The 14,638-nt window shown below is 46.6% G+C and overlaps 17 non-coding genes across 17 annotated transcripts; all 17 read right to left on the bottom strand.

Moving 5' to 3' along the window:
* Nucleotides 1-335: 335 nt before the first annotated feature.
* Nucleotides 336-417, bottom strand: trnal-uag (transfer RNA leucine (anticodon UAG)). The gene has a single exon. It is a non-coding gene; the product is annotated as a tRNA-Leu (tRNA).
* Nucleotides 418-3,253: 2,836 nt separating this feature from the next.
* Nucleotides 3,254-3,335, bottom strand: trnal-aag (transfer RNA leucine (anticodon AAG)). Its single transcript has one exon. It is a non-coding gene; the product is annotated as a tRNA-Leu (tRNA).
* A 601-nt stretch (nt 3,336-3,936) lies between these two features.
* On the bottom strand, nt 3,937-4,018 carry trnal-aag (transfer RNA leucine (anticodon AAG)). Its single transcript has one exon. It is a non-coding gene; the product is annotated as a tRNA-Leu (tRNA).
* A 970-nt stretch (nt 4,019-4,988) lies between these two features.
* Nucleotides 4,989-5,070, bottom strand: trnal-aag (transfer RNA leucine (anticodon AAG)). Its single transcript has one exon. It is a non-coding gene; the product is annotated as a tRNA-Leu (tRNA).
* An 880-nt stretch (nt 5,071-5,950) lies between these two features.
* trnal-uag (transfer RNA leucine (anticodon UAG)) lies at nt 5,951-6,032 on the bottom strand. The gene has a single exon. It is a non-coding gene; the product is annotated as a tRNA-Leu (tRNA).
* A 284-nt stretch (nt 6,033-6,316) lies between these two features.
* trnal-aag (transfer RNA leucine (anticodon AAG)) lies at nt 6,317-6,398 on the bottom strand. Its single transcript has one exon. It is a non-coding gene; the product is annotated as a tRNA-Leu (tRNA).
* Nucleotides 6,399-7,086: 688 nt separating this feature from the next.
* Nucleotides 7,087-7,168, bottom strand: trnal-aag (transfer RNA leucine (anticodon AAG)). Its single transcript has one exon. It is a non-coding gene; the product is annotated as a tRNA-Leu (tRNA).
* Nucleotides 7,169-7,490: 322 nt separating this feature from the next.
* Nucleotides 7,491-7,572, bottom strand: trnal-uag (transfer RNA leucine (anticodon UAG)). The gene has a single exon. It is a non-coding gene; the product is annotated as a tRNA-Leu (tRNA).
* A 197-nt stretch (nt 7,573-7,769) lies between these two features.
* On the bottom strand, nt 7,770-7,851 carry trnal-uag (transfer RNA leucine (anticodon UAG)). The gene has a single exon. It is a non-coding gene; the product is annotated as a tRNA-Leu (tRNA).
* A 691-nt stretch (nt 7,852-8,542) lies between these two features.
* trnal-uag (transfer RNA leucine (anticodon UAG)) lies at nt 8,543-8,624 on the bottom strand. Its single transcript has one exon. It is a non-coding gene; the product is annotated as a tRNA-Leu (tRNA).
* A 197-nt stretch (nt 8,625-8,821) lies between these two features.
* trnal-uag (transfer RNA leucine (anticodon UAG)) lies at nt 8,822-8,903 on the bottom strand. Its single transcript has one exon. It is a non-coding gene; the product is annotated as a tRNA-Leu (tRNA).
* A 197-nt stretch (nt 8,904-9,100) lies between these two features.
* On the bottom strand, nt 9,101-9,182 carry trnal-aag (transfer RNA leucine (anticodon AAG)). The gene has a single exon. It is a non-coding gene; the product is annotated as a tRNA-Leu (tRNA).
* Nucleotides 9,183-12,902: 3,720 nt separating this feature from the next.
* Nucleotides 12,903-12,984, bottom strand: trnal-uag (transfer RNA leucine (anticodon UAG)). Its single transcript has one exon. It is a non-coding gene; the product is annotated as a tRNA-Leu (tRNA).
* Nucleotides 12,985-13,181: 197 nt separating this feature from the next.
* Nucleotides 13,182-13,263, bottom strand: trnal-uag (transfer RNA leucine (anticodon UAG)). Its single transcript has one exon. It is a non-coding gene; the product is annotated as a tRNA-Leu (tRNA).
* Nucleotides 13,264-13,954: 691 nt separating this feature from the next.
* trnal-uag (transfer RNA leucine (anticodon UAG)) lies at nt 13,955-14,036 on the bottom strand. Its single transcript has one exon. It is a non-coding gene; the product is annotated as a tRNA-Leu (tRNA).
* Nucleotides 14,037-14,233: 197 nt separating this feature from the next.
* Nucleotides 14,234-14,315, bottom strand: trnal-uag (transfer RNA leucine (anticodon UAG)). Its single transcript has one exon. It is a non-coding gene; the product is annotated as a tRNA-Leu (tRNA).
* Nucleotides 14,316-14,512: 197 nt separating this feature from the next.
* On the bottom strand, nt 14,513-14,594 carry trnal-aag (transfer RNA leucine (anticodon AAG)). Its single transcript has one exon. It is a non-coding gene; the product is annotated as a tRNA-Leu (tRNA).
* Nucleotides 14,595-14,638: the final 44 nt, after the last annotated feature.

Genomic DNA, 14,638 nt, shown 5'->3' with positions numbered 1-14,638 from the left:
TTTAGCAGATTTGTGCATCTCTCTCTCGCTCTATATCTGACATATATGAGTAGAGCAAGGGGTTTTCAGTGCATTCATTGCTATAATATTCAAGAAGTGAGACGTCTCTATTAAAGAATACGCTTACCCTCCCATCAGACCAGAACCGTAACTTAGAAATGTTGCACGATTCTGATTTTCAAAAAACACTCTCGGTTCCAAATCCTAATGCTGCCTGACTTGCGTGTCCCTGAAGGCCCTGGCTGTAGCCAAGGAAAGCGTTTTCTTCCATTCCCAGCACTTTTGCGCCTTTTCGGAGCACACTTAAGCTGTCTGGCCCTCTTTAAAAGCACAGCTGGCAGCGGTGGGATTCAAACCCACACCCCCGAAAAGACTGGAGCCTAAATCCAGCGCCTTAGACCCCTTGGCCACGCTACCCTGCCAGGGCTCTTTTCGTGGGCCCCGTTCTACCCATTTGTTTTACAGCAATAGAGAAAGCGTTGGCTGTGGACCTTCACTGAGGCTCTGAAGCCCGTCGAGTGTGGCCAAGGAAGAGACCGGGAGCATGCAGTGTCACTTCTCCAGTCTTTTTTGCTCAGGCTTAGCAGCCACAAGAGCCTTCTAAAAGGAGAACAACCTGGGGACCAGCACCAGTACAAGCTACCAGAGAGCACAGCAGGTCAAGTAAAGCAGAGGCAGACTTCTTTTGGGCGGCACCCTCTCAGACCCAAGGCACCAGTGCAGAGCCGGATATTGGTTACACTATCAGCACCTGGAGCATCACTGCAGATGGTACCAAATCTGCTTATACCTGCAGGTATCCAGGGTGTGCCGATGTTTCAGGGTGTGCCAATGTTCCAGGGTGTGCCAATGTTCCAGGGAGTGCAAATGGTCCAGGGAATGCAGATGGTCCAGGGAATACCGACGGTCATGCCAATTATGCAACCAATGTTACAGCCAACAGCTGTACAGGGTATCAGCTCACACCCTGTTGCACCAGCTGCCAATCCAGGAGCTGTGCCCAAGAGACCCTACAATAGAACTGTAGAGGCAAACACCTGTAAAAAGTGTGGGAAATTTAAAACTAGTGCAACAGGACATAGCCAGTACAGAGGCAGGGTGTACTGCCCACAGACTGAGACTGTAACCAAAGAGGTGTGGTTAGAGGAAATGCGGAGGACCATTTCCAAATTATATATATATATATATATATATATATATATATATATATATATATATATATATATATATATATATTGCACTATATTGCACTATATATGTTAGCACTATATTGTATATATAGTGCTAACATATAGTGTGAACAGTTGTTTAAATAGTTGAGATCACCATTGGTAATACTTGTTTTGAATATTATTTACCTTATTTAAATTTTGAATGTCATTTAACTTTTTATTTATTGTTTTTGAAAACTTATTTAACTTTTCATTTAACTTGTTTTAAAAACGTATTTGACATTTTATGCACCTTTTAATTTGATTTCAAACATTTCTTATTTATTTTATTTAATTTAGTATTCATTGCTGTTCTGTTGGCATGATTGTAAAATAAAAACAAACTGACAAGTGATTGCTTTTTGAGTTTTACTTTCATATAACTCAACACACAGTACACTGCAACAGTATAACATTTGTGTATAAAAAGATAATTTTTACATTTTGTTATTCTTGAGACACATTTTAGTTACTATTTTATGGGTTGCATCTTTATTCATTTCAAATAACAAATTTGCAAGTGTCTTGTTTGAATGTAACCTTTGAAAAAATATGCTTATTTAGTACAATAATATGACAACTACTAAATAATAACACAGTTCCATTGGTATATTTTATTTTTAGTGAAAGAATATCAAAAACCACAACAAATAAAGTACATTGGAATATTTTATTTTTCGTGAAATAATATAAAAAACCACAACAAACAAAGTACATTTGTATATTTTTATTAACATTGGAACAGTTTTCATTCAAAAAACAGTTTATTTAATAAAATTACAACAAAATTCATGAAATTACAAAAAGTTGTCTTTAGCTGGATTCGAACCCCAGTTTTGGTGAGCACCTGCAATAGAAAACAGTGTAAATAAAAATGGGCGAATTTTTCCACACTAAGAAACCAGAAGTTGTCGATCAACTCAAATTCTAAGGAAGGAATATCTCTAAACGTGACATTTCAGCCTTTCTTTTCCTCACTTTTTCTTTCTCTTCTTCCCCTTCTCCTTTTCTTCCTTCCCCCTTTTCTTCCCTTCTTCCCCAGCTTCAGCGCAGCGCCTTAGACCGCTCGGCTACGCTACCATGCGAAAATGCCTTCCATGGGCCATTTTCCGCCTACATTTATTGATTTCATTTTTATCATGTCTTGCTTCGCCACAAGTACATCCGTTGAAATTAGATTAATTGGTAACCCACATACGAAGTGCAGGGCCCAGGGATAGGAACGAGTCACCCCGCCTTAGTACATCCGTTGAAATTCCTACGTGCCTTTAAGGAGCTCCTCGACAGATGGAAAGGCCTCCTAAATACAGGGGTGCGCAGTTACACTCCTGGAAGCTTCACCCCCTCCCTGCAAGCTGCAGTTTCCATCTCTAATCAAACACACCTGAATCAGCTAAGCAAAGCCTTCAGGCCTTAGGCTTAAGCTGTCTGGCCCTCTGACCGCTCGGCCACGCTACCATGCGAAAATGCCTTCCATGGGCCATTTTCCGCCTACATTTATTGATTTCATTTTTACCATGTCTTGCTTCGCCACAAGTACATCCGTTGAAATTAGATTAATTGGTAACCCACGTACGAAGGGCGGGGCCCAGGGGTAGGAATGAGTCACCCCACCTTAGTAATCAGACAACCGTCGTGGGAGAGATTGATGCATCCTGCCCGACTTGTGTGTCCCTGAAGGCCCTGGCTGTTGCCAAGGAAAGCGTTTTCTTCTATTCCCAGAACTTTTGCACCTTTTCGAAGCACGCTTAAGCTGTCTGGCCCTCTTTAAAAGCACAGCGAACCCACGCCCCCCAAGAGACTGGAGCCTAAATCCAGCGCCTTAGACCCCTCGGCCACGCTACCCTGTTGGGATTCTCTTCGTGGGCCCCGTTCTGCCCATTTGTTTTACAGCAACAGAGAAAGCGTCGGCTGTGGACCTTCACTGAGGCTCTGAAGCCCGTCAAGTGCGGCCAAGGAAGAGAACGGGAGCATGCAGTGTCACTTCTCCAGTCTTTTTGGCTCAGGCTTAGCAGCCAAAAGAGCCTTCTAAAAGGCTGTCTTGGCAGCGGTGGGATTCGAACCCACGCCCCCGAAGAGACTGGAGCCTTAATCCAGCTCCTTAGACCGCTCGGCCACGCTACCATGCAAGAATGTCTTCCATGGGCCATTTTCCGCCTACATTTATTGATTTCATTTTTACCATGTCTTGCTTTGCCACAAGTACATCCGTTGAAATTAGATTAATTGGTAACCCACGTACGAAGGGCGGAGCCCAAGGGTAGGAACGAGTCACCTCACCTTAGTAATCAGACAACCGTCGTGGGAGAGATTGATGCATCCTGCCCGACATGCGTGTCCCTGAAGGCCCTGGCTGTTGCAAAGGAAAGCGTTTTCTTCTATTCCCAGAACTTTTGCACCTTTTCGGAGCACGCTTAAGCTGTCTGGCCCTCTTTAAAAGCACAGCTGGCAGCAGTCGGATTCGAACCCACGCCCCCGAAGAGACTGGAGCCTAAATCCAGTGCCTTAGACCCCTCGGCCACGCTACCCTGTTGGGGCTCTCTTCGTGGGCCCTGTTCTGCCCATTTGTTTTACAGCAATAGAGCAAGCTTCGGCTGTGGACCTTCACTGAGGCTCTGAAGCCCGTCGAGTGCGGCCAAGGAAGAGAACGGGAGCATGCAGTGTCACTTCTCCAGTCTTTTTTGTTCAGGCATAGCAGCCACAAGAGCCTTCTAAAAGGCTGTCTTGGCAGCGGTGGGATTCGAACTCACGCCCCCGAAGAGACTGGAGCCTTAATCCAGCGCCTTAGACCGCTCGGCCACGCTACCATGCTAAAATGCCTTCCATGGGCCATTTTCCGCCTAAATTTTTTGATTTCATTTTTATCATGTCTCGCTTCGCCACAAGTACATCCGTTGAAATTCCTACGTGCCTTTAAGGAGCTCCTCGACAGGTGGAAAGGCCTCCTAAATACAGGGGTGCGCAGTTACACTCCTGGAGGCTCCACCCCCTCCCTGCAAGCTGCAGTTTCCATCTCTAATCAAACACACCTGAATCAGCTAAGCAAAGCCTTCAGGCCTTACTGCAAAATGGCAGCCAGCTGTGTCGCAGTTCAACTCAAAATCACGAGGTAGTTGTCATTTCACCAAAAACTATCAATGAGTCAAGTTAGCTGCTTCCATTATTTTAGACTGTACATTATTATTACATTCAAATTCATTTTTAAAGTGTTATTACTATGATTGTAAGCTAACAATGCGGGCATTGACTCAAAGTGTAAACGATTAAAGCACGATTACTTGGTAACCACTGTACGAAGGGCGGGGCCCAGGGATAGGAACGAATCACCCCGCCTTAGCAATGAGACAACCGTCGTGGGAGAGATTGATGCATCCTGCCCGACGTGCGTGTCCCTGAAGGCCCTGGCTGTTGCCAAGGAAAACGTTTTCTTCTATTCCCAGAACTTTTGCACCTTTTCGGAGCACGCTTAAGCTGTCTGGCCCTCTTTAAAAGCACAGCTGGCAGCAGTCGGATTCGAACCCACGCCCCCGAAGAGACTGGAGCCTAAATCCAGCGCCTTAGACCCCTCAGCCACGCTACCCTGCTGGGGTTCTCTTCGTGGGCCCCGTTCTGCCCATTTGTTTTACAGCAACAGAGAAAGCGTCGGCTCTGGACCTTCACTGAGGCTCTGAAGCCCGTCGAGTGCGGCCAAGGAAGAGAACGGGAGCATGCAGTGTCACTTCTCCAGTCTTTTTTGCTCAGGCTTAGCAGCCAAAAGAGCCTTGTAAAAGGCTGTCTTGGCAGCGGTGGGATTCGAACCCACACCCCCGAAGAGACTGGAGCCTTAATCCAGCGCCTTAGACCGCTCAGCCACGCTACCGTGCAGGAATGTCTTCCATGGGCCATTTTCCGCCTACATTTATTGATTTCAATTTTCCCATGTCTTGCTTTGCCACAAGTACATCCGTTGAAATTAGATTAATTGGTAACCCACGTACGAAGGGCGGGGCCCAGGGGTAGGAACGAGTCACCCCACCTTAGTAATCAGACAACCGTCGTGGGAGAGATTGATGCATCCTGCCCGACTTGCGTGTCCCTGAAGGCCCTGGCTGTTGCCAAGGAAAGCGTTTTCTTCTATTCCCAGAACTTTTGCACCTTTTCGGAGCACGCTTAAGCTGTCTGGCCCTCTTTAAAAGCACAGCTGGCAGCAGTCAGATTCGAACCCACGCCCCCGAAAAGACTGGAGCCTAAATCCAGCGCCTTAGACCCCTCGGCCACGCTACCCTGTCGGGGCTCTCTTCGTGGGCCCCGTTCTGCCCATTTGTTTTACAGCAATAGAGCAACCTTCGGCTGTGGACCTTCACTGAGGCTCTGAAGCCCGTCGAGTGCGGCCAAGGAAGAGAACGGGAGCATGCAGTGTCACTTCTCCAGTCTTTTTGGCTCAGGCATAGCAGCCACAAGAGCCTTCTAAAAGGCTGTCTTGGCAGCGGTTGGATTCGAACCCACGCCCCCGAAGAGACTGGAGCCTAAATCCAGCGCCTTAGATCCCTCGGCCACTCTACCCTGTCGGGGCTCTCTTTGAGGGCCCAGTTCTGCCCATTTGTTTTACAGCAATAGAGCAAGCTTCGGCTGTGGACCTTCACTGAGGCTCTGAAGCCCGTCGAGTGCGGCCAAGGAAGAGAACGGGAGCATGCAGTGTAACTTCTCCAGTCTTTTTTGCTCAGGCATAGCAGCCACAAGAGCCTTCTAAAAGGCTGTCTTGGCAGCGGTGGGATTCGAACCCACGCCCCCGAAGAGACTGGAGCCTAAATCCAGCGCCTTAGACCCCTCGGCCACGCTACCCTGCCGGGGTTCTTTTCGTGGGCCCCGTTCTGCCCATTTGTTTTACAGCAACAGAGAAAGCGTCGGCTGTGGACCTTCACTGAGGCTCTGAAGCCCGTCGAGTGCGGCCAAGGAAGAGAACGGGAGCATGCAGTGTCATTTCTCCAGTCTTTTTTGCTCAGGCTTAGCAGCCAAAAGAGCCTTCTAAAAGGCTGTCTTGGCAGCGGTGGGATTCGAACCCACGCCCCCGAAGAGACTTTTTTGCTCAGGCTTAGCAGCCAAAAGAGCCTTCTAAAAGGCTGTCTTGGCAGCGGTGGGATTCGAACCCACACCCCCGAAGAGACTGGAGCCTTAATCCAGCACCTTAGACCGCTCGGCCACGCTACCGTGCAAGAATGTCTTCCATGGGCCATTTTCGGCCTACATTTATTGATTTCATTTTTACCATGTCTTGCTTTGCCACAAGTACATCCGTTGAAATTAGATTAATTGGTAACCCACGTACGAAGGGTGGGGCCCTGGGATAGAAACGAGTCACCCCGCCTTAGCAATGAGACAACCGTCGTGAGAGAGATTGATGCATCCTGCCCAACTTGCGTGTCCCTGAAGGCCCTGGCTGTTGCCAAGGAAAGCGTTTTCTTCTATTCCCAGAACTTTTGCACCTTTTCGGAGCACGCTTAAGCTGTCTGGCCCTCTTTAAAAGCACAGCTGGCAGCAGTCAGATTCGAACCCACGCCCCCGAAAAGACTGGAGCCTAAATCCAGCGCCTTAGACCCCTCGGCCACGCTACCCTGTCGGGGCTCTCTTCGTGGGCCCCGTTCTGCCCATTTGTTTTACAGCAATAGAGCAAGCTTCGGCTGTGGACCTTCACTGAGGCTCTGAAGCCCGTCAAGTGCGGCCAAGGAAGAGAACGGGAGCATGCAGTGTAACTTCTCCAGTCTTTTTTGCTCAGGCATAGCAGCCACAAGAGCCTTCTAAAAGGCTGTCTTGGCAGCGGTGGGATTCGAACCCACGCCCCCGAAGAGACTTTTTTGCTCAGGCTTAGCAGCCAAAAGAGCCTTCTAAAAGGCTGTCTTGGCAGCGGTGGGATTCGAACCCACACCCCCGAAGAGACTGGAGCCTTAATCCAGCACCTTAGACCGCTCGGCCACGCTACCGTGCAAGAATGTCTTCCATGGGCCATTTTCCGCCTACATTTATTGATTTCATTTTTACCATGTCTTGCTTTGCCACAAGTACATCCGTTGAAATTAGATTAATTGGTAACCCACGTACGAAGGGTGGGGCCCTGGGATAGAAACGAGTCACCCCGCCTTAGCAATGAGACAACCGTCGTGGGAGAGATTGATGCATCCTGCCCGACTTGCGTGTCCCTGATGGCCCTGGCTGTTGCCAAGGAAAGTGTTTTCTTCTATTCCCAGAACTTTTGCACCTTTTCGGAGCACGCTTAAGCTGTCTGGCCCTCTTTAAAAGCACAGCTGGCAGCAGTCGGATTCGAACCCACGCCCCCGAAGAGACTGGAGCCTAAATCCAGCGCCTTAGACCCCTCGGCCACGCTACCCTGTTGGGGCTCTCTTCGTGGGCCCTGTTCTGCCCATTTGTTTTACAGCAATAGAGCAAGCTTCGGCTGTGGACCTTCACTGAGGCTCTGAAGCCCGTCGAGTGCGGCCAAGGAAGAGAACGGGAGCATGCAGTGTCACTTCTCCAGTCTTTTTTGTTCAGGCATAGCAGCCACAAGAGCCTTCTAAAAGGCTGTCTTGGCAGCGGTGGGATTCGAACCCACGCCCCCGAAGAGACTGGAGCCTAAATCCAGCGCCTTAGACCGCTCGGCCACGCTACCATGCTAAAATGCCTTCCATGGGCCGTTTTCCGCCTACATTTTTTGATTTCATTTTTATCATGTCTCGCTTCGCCACAAGTACATCCGTTGAAATTCTTACGTGCCTTTAAGGAGCTCCTCGACAGGTGGAAAGGCCTCCTAAATACAGGGGTGCGCAGTTACACTCCTGGAGGCTCCACCCCCTCCCTGCAAGCTGCAGTTTCCATCTCTAATCAAACACACCTGAATCAGCTAAGCAAAGCCTTCAGGCCTTACTGCAAAATGGCAGCCAGCTGTGTCGCAGTTCAACTCAAAATCACGAGGTAGTTGTCATTTCACCAAAAACTATCAATGAGTCAAGTTAGCTGCTTCCATTATTTTAGACTGTACATTATTATTACATTCAAATTCGTTTTTAAAGTGTTATTACTATGATTGTAAGCTAACAATGCGGGCATTGACTCAAAGTGTAAACGATTAAAGCACGATTACTTGGTAACCACTGTACGAAGGGTGGGGCCCAGGGATAGAAACGAGTCACCCCGCCTTAGTAATGAGACAACCGTCGTGGGAGAGATTGATGCATCCTGCCCGACTTGCGTGTCCCTGAAGGCCCTGGCTGTTGCCGAGGAAAGTGTTTTCTTCTATTCCCAGAACTTTTGCACCTTTTCGGAGCACGCTTAAGCTGTCTGGCCCTCTTTAAAAGCACAGCTGGCAGCAGTCGGATTCGAACCCACGCCCCCGAAGAGACTGGAGCCTAAATCCAGCGCCTTAGACCCCTCGGCCACGCTACCCTGTTGGGGCTCTCTTCGTGGGCCCTGTTCTGCCCATTTGTTTTACAGCAATAGAGCAGGCTTCGGCTGTGGACCTTCACTGAGGCTCTGAAGCCCGTCGAGTGCGGCCAAGGAAGAGAACGGGAGCATGCAGTGTCACTTCTCCAGTCTTTTTTGTTCAGGCATAGCAGCCACAAGAGCCTTCTAAAAGGCTGTCTTGGCAGCGGTGGGATTCGAACCCATGCCCCCGAAGAGACTGGAGCCTAAATCCAGCGCCTTAGACCCCTCGGCCACGCTACTCTGTCGGGGCTCTCTTTGAGGGCCCCGTTCTGCCCATTTGTTTTACAGCAATAGAGCAAGCTTCGGCTGTGGACCTTCACTGAGGCTCTGAAGCCCGTCGAGTGCGGCCAAGGAAGAGAACGGGAGCATGCAGTGTAACTTCTCCAGTCTTTTTTGCTCAGGCATAGCAGCCACAAGAGCCTTCTAAAAGGCTGTCTTGGCAGCGGTGGGATTCGAACCCACGCCCCCGAAGAGACTGGAGCCTTAATCCAGCGCCTTAGACCGCTCGGCCACGCTACCATGCAAAAATGCCTTCCATGGGCCATTTTCGGCCTACATTTTTTGATTTCATTTTTATCATGTCTCGCTTCGCCACAAGTACATCCGTTGAAATTCCTACGTGCCTTTAAGGAGCTCCTCGACAGGTGGAAAGGCCTCCTAAATACAGGGGTGCGCAGTTACACTCCTGGAGGCTCCACCCCCTCCCTGCAAGCTGCAGTTTCCATCTCTAATCAAACACACCTGAATCAGCTAAGCAAAGCCTTCAGGCCTTACTGCAAAATGGCAGCCAGCTGTGTCGCAGTTCAACTCAAAATCACGAGGTAGTTGTCATTTCACCAAAAACTATCAATGAGTCAAGTTAGCTGCTTCCATTATTTTAGACTGTACATTATTATTACATTCAAATTCGTTTTTAAAGTGTTATTACTATGATTGTAAGCTAACAATGCGGGCATTGACTCAAAGTGTAAACGATTAAAGCACGATTACTTGGTAACCACTGTACGAAGTAGACCCCGAAGCCGCCGCCAGGCGCCGCCATTTGCGCCATTTAGAATTTCAGCCGCCGCCAGCCAATAATTTCCTAAGCCAAATTGAGCCACCATCTGATAAAGTTTGGCTGAGCCGGCTAAAATTATTTGCATCAAATAATAATTCTATCACATAGAGACACACACACACACAAAATATATAAACAATACACGAGATCTATTTTCCCACTGGTTTCATAACAGCACAGTCTTGTGCTCGTACCGATTAAAATGGCTCGAAGAAGCGATGCATTTTTTTTTTCTCGCACTGATGTGAAAAAGCGGAAAGAAGCAAGCAAGGTTATTTTGATCTTCTCACATACTTTCCTAATTCCTACTTACTTTTTTTTTTTTAAACTTAGGCCTACCCAGACTTTTGTTAAATCTTCAGGGCACGGTTGCACAAACACCTGAATCAAAGATGTTATGAACCAAATATTCTGGAACGGAGAGATTTATAGCACTGAACGTGATATTGCTGCAGTAACAAACCACCGTTTCCACATTGCTAATTCACGACGCATGCGTCATTGTACACTGTACATTGAAGTGAAATGTGCAAAACTTTGTCCAAAATAACACTGATAACGGTGTGTGTTTATATTAAGGCGAGACACGGCAGGCAAAAACATCGTTTTTTTTTTTTTTTCCTGGTCAAGTTTTAGATTTTTTAATAAATTTGTCTTCAATAACATGTCTTCTTTCAGACTTGTGGTGAAAAAAGTCCGAAATACACATTTAGGTCTTTATTTTACTACACTTCGTCTGTTTGCGTCTGTATATTTCTCATAAATTCAACAAAAGTTTGCGTTCTTAATCAACATACTTCTCCGCGATCTCTGCCGCCACCCTCTCATCGCATGCACCGTTAGGAATCTCTCTTCTGTACAATCCTGTTGGATCCAAATATGGTAGTTTCCTTTTTATCAGCAACCATACGTTGTGAAAGTAAAATCTATTGTTTTCTTTATTACATTGTATTGCATTTTGTAGGAATATTATGGAAGCCCGTTTCCGCCACTAAAAAAAAAAAAAAAAAAGATTAATTGCGACTTTTTATCTCAGAATTGCGAGTTATAAAGTCAGAATTCTGAGATATAAAGTCGCAATTGCATGATATAAAGTCAGAATTCTGAGATATAAAGTCGCAATTGCGTGACAAAAAGTCAGAATTCTGAGATATAAAGTCGCAATTGCGTGATAAAAAGTCAGAATTCTGAGATATAAAGTCGCAATTGCGTGATAAAAAGTCAGAATTCTGAGATATAAAGTCGCAATTGCGAGTTATAAAGTCAGAATTCTGAGATATAAAGTCGCAATTGCGTGATATAAAGTCAGAATTCTGAGATATAAAGTCGCAATTGCGTGATAAAAAGTCAGAATTCTGACTTTTTTTCTCGCAATTAACTGATGGTCAGTATCTCTGTCTATAACAGTGCATCAACGATAGCCGTGCTGCCGTGAAGTCTGAAGCTGTTGGATGTATTAAAATGTGCCACTTCATCTTTGTCTGATTTATTGCGCCTCCGCCACAGCTGATTCTTCTTCTTCTTATGATTATTATGATATTGTTATTATCGTGCAAAATTCATTAGTGTATCCATTCTGTTAAAAACAACTTTTATTGTCCAAATACCTCGACTGTAATTTGCAGAATTGCATGATTCTACCCTTGAGTTGCAAAGTTAATGAAACATGATAGGTATTGGTTGTTTTAGTATTAAGCCCACTAGATGGCAGTAAAAGCTGTTTTTTCTCCTTGAAACGCTGTGTACAAGGTTACCGTGGAAACATTATATATGCATATATTCCTGCATAATGCATATGTCCGGAGACTAATCTTTATGTGTCTCCTCCAGTAAAATCAATATTTCTTTATTGGTAAATCGGCGCTAAAAATAATCATTTATGATGTCCTCTATTTTATGTATAAAAATAACAAAGCAGCAATCCTGATGGTCTATTTAATGTATAATAATAATAACAAAGCAGTAATCCTGATGGTCTATTTAATGTATAATAATAACAAAGCAGTAATCCTGATGGTCAGTCGCAATGAAAGGAAACACAAGCAAAGTAAGAACTGTGAGAAATAACGTTTAACAGTAGTGAGAAAAAGTCAGAAATTCTGACTTTATATCACGCAATTGCGACTTTATATCTCAGAATTCTGACTTTATAACTCGCAATTGCGACTTTATATCTCAGAATTCTGACTTTATATCACGCAATTGCGATTTTATATCTCAGAATTCTGACTTTATAACTCGCAATTGCGACTTTATATCTCAGAATTCTGACTTTATAACTCGCAATTGCGACTTTATATCTCAGAATTCTGACTTTTTATCACGCAATTGCGACTTTATATCTCAGAATTCTGACTTTATATCACGCAATTGCGACTTTTTATCTCAGAATTCTGACTTTATAACTCGCAATTGCGACTTTATATCTCAGAATTCTGACTTTATAACTCGCAATTGCGACTTTATATCTCAGAATTCTGACTTTTTATCACGCAATTGCGACTTTATATCTCAGAATTCTGACTTTATATCACGCAATTGCGACTTTTTTTGTCTCAGAATTCTGACTTTATAACTCGCAATTGCGACTTTATATCTCAGAATTCTGACTTTATAACTCGCAATTGCGACTTTATATCTCAGAATTCTGACTTTTTATCACGCAATTGCGACTTTATATCCCAGAATTCTGACTTTATAACTCGCAATTCTGAGATAAAAAGTCGCAATTAATCTTTTTTTTTTTTTTTTAGTGGCGGAAACGGGCTTCCATAGAATATAGTGTAAGCCATGCATTAGTGGAAAGATAATCAGTATGACATCTGTAGACATGGAGTGGCAGCTTCAGCCATTTGCAGCTATGAAACGTTTGGCGGCTGCAGCAGCCATTTAGGTTTTGGCTGAGCCGGCTAGCCAGCCAATAACTTCATCAGCCAGCCATTATTCTCAAAAGAAATGGCTTCGGGCTCTAGTACGAAGGGTGGGGCCCAGGGATAGAAACGAGTCACCCCGCCTTAGCAATGAGACAACCGTCGTGGGAGAGATTGATGCATCCTGCCCGACTTGCGTGTCCCTGATGGCCCTGGCTGTTGCCAAGGAAAGTGTTTTCTTCTATTCCCAGAACTTTTGCACCTTTTCGGAGCACGCTTAAGCTGTCTGGCCCTCTTTAAAAGCACAGCTGGCAGCAGTCGGATTCGAACCCACGCCCCCGAAGAGACTGGAGCCTAAATCCAGCGCCTTAGACCCCTCGGCCACGCTACCCTGTTGGGGCTCTCTTCGTGGGCCCTGTTCTGCCCATTTGTTTTACAGCAATAGAGCAAGCTTCGGCTGTGGACCTTCACTGAGGCTCTGAAGCCCGTCGAGTGCGGCCAAGGAAGAGAACGGGAGCATGCAGTGTCACTTCTCCAGTCTTTTTTGTTCAGGCATAGCAGCCACAAGAGCCTTCTAAAAGGCTGTCTTGGCAGCGGTGGGATTCGAACCCACGCCCCCGAAGAGACTGGAGCCTAAATCCAGCGCCTTAGACCGCTCGGCCACGCTACCATGCTAAAATGCCTTCCATGGGCCGTTTTCCGCCTACATTTTTTGATTTCATTTTTATCATGTCTCGCTTCGCCACAAGTACATCCGTTGAAATTCTTACGTGCCTTTAAGGAGCTCCTCGACAGGTGGAAAGGCCTCCTAAATACAGGGGTGCGCAGTTACACTCCTGGAGGCTCCACCCCCTCCCTGCAAGCTGCAGTTTCCATCTCTAATCAAACACACCTGAATCAGCTAAGCAAAGCCTTCAGGCCTTACTGCAAAATGGCAGCCAGCTGTGTCGCAGTTCAACTCAAAATCACGAGGTAGTTGTCATTTCACCAAAAACTATCAATGAGTCAAGTTAGCTGCTTCCATTATTTTAGACTGTACATTATTATTACATTCAAATTCGTTTTTAAAGTGTTATTACTATGATTGTAAGCTAACAATGCGGGCATTGACTCAAAGTGTAAACGATTAAAGCACGATTACTTGGTAACCACTGTACGAAGGGTGGGGCCCAGGGATAGAAACGAGTCACCCCGCCTTAGTAATGAGACAACCGTCGTGGGAGAGATTGATGCATCCTGCCCGACTTGCGTGTCCCTGAAGGCCCTGGCTGTTGCCGAGGAAAGTGTTTTCTTCTATTCCCAGAACTTTTGCACCTTTTCGGAGCACGCTTAAGCTGTCTGGCCCTCTTTAAAAGCACAGCTGGCAGCAGTCGGATTCGAACCCACGCCCCCGAAGAGACTGGAGCCTAAATCCAGCGCCTTAGACCCCTCGGCCACGCTACCCTGTTGGGGCTCTCTTCGTGGGCCCTGTTCTGCCCATTTGTTTTACAGCAATAGAGCAGGCTTCGGCTGTGGACCTTCACTGAGGCTCTGAAGCCCGTCGAGTGCGGCCAAGGAAGAGAACGGGAGCATGCAGTGTCACTTCTCCAGTCTTTTTTGTTCAGGCATAGCAGCCACAAGAGCCTTCTAAAAGGCTGTCTTGGCAGCGGTGGGATTCGAACCCATGCCCCCGAAGAGACTGGAGCCTAAATCCAGCGCCTTAGACCCCTCGGCCACGCTACTCTGTCGGGGCTCTCTTTGAGGGCCCCGTTCTGCCCATTTGTTTTACAGCAATAGAGCAAGCTTCGGCTGTGGACCTTCACTGAGGCTCTGAAGCCCGTCGAGTGCGGCCAAGGAAGAGAACGGGAGCATGCAGTGTAACTTCTCCAGTCTTTTTTGCTCAGGCATAGCAGCCACAAGAGCCTTCTAAAAGGCTGTCTTGGCAGCGGTGGGATTCGAACCCACGCCCCCGAAGAGACTGGAGCCTTAATCCAGCGCCTTAGACCGCTCGGCCACGCTACCATGCAAAAATGCCTTCCATGGGCCATTTTCGGCCTACATTTTTT

The sequence above is a fragment of the Chanodichthys erythropterus genome, chromosome 19, assembly GCF_024489055.1.
Source record: "Chanodichthys erythropterus isolate Z2021 chromosome 19, ASM2448905v1, whole genome shotgun sequence".
In the NCBI taxonomy this organism is placed as follows: Eukaryota; Metazoa; Chordata; class Actinopteri; order Cypriniformes; family Xenocyprididae; genus Chanodichthys; species Chanodichthys erythropterus.
Note: the sequence above shows the minus strand (reverse complement) of the source record. Positions and strands in the feature narration are given on the sequence as shown.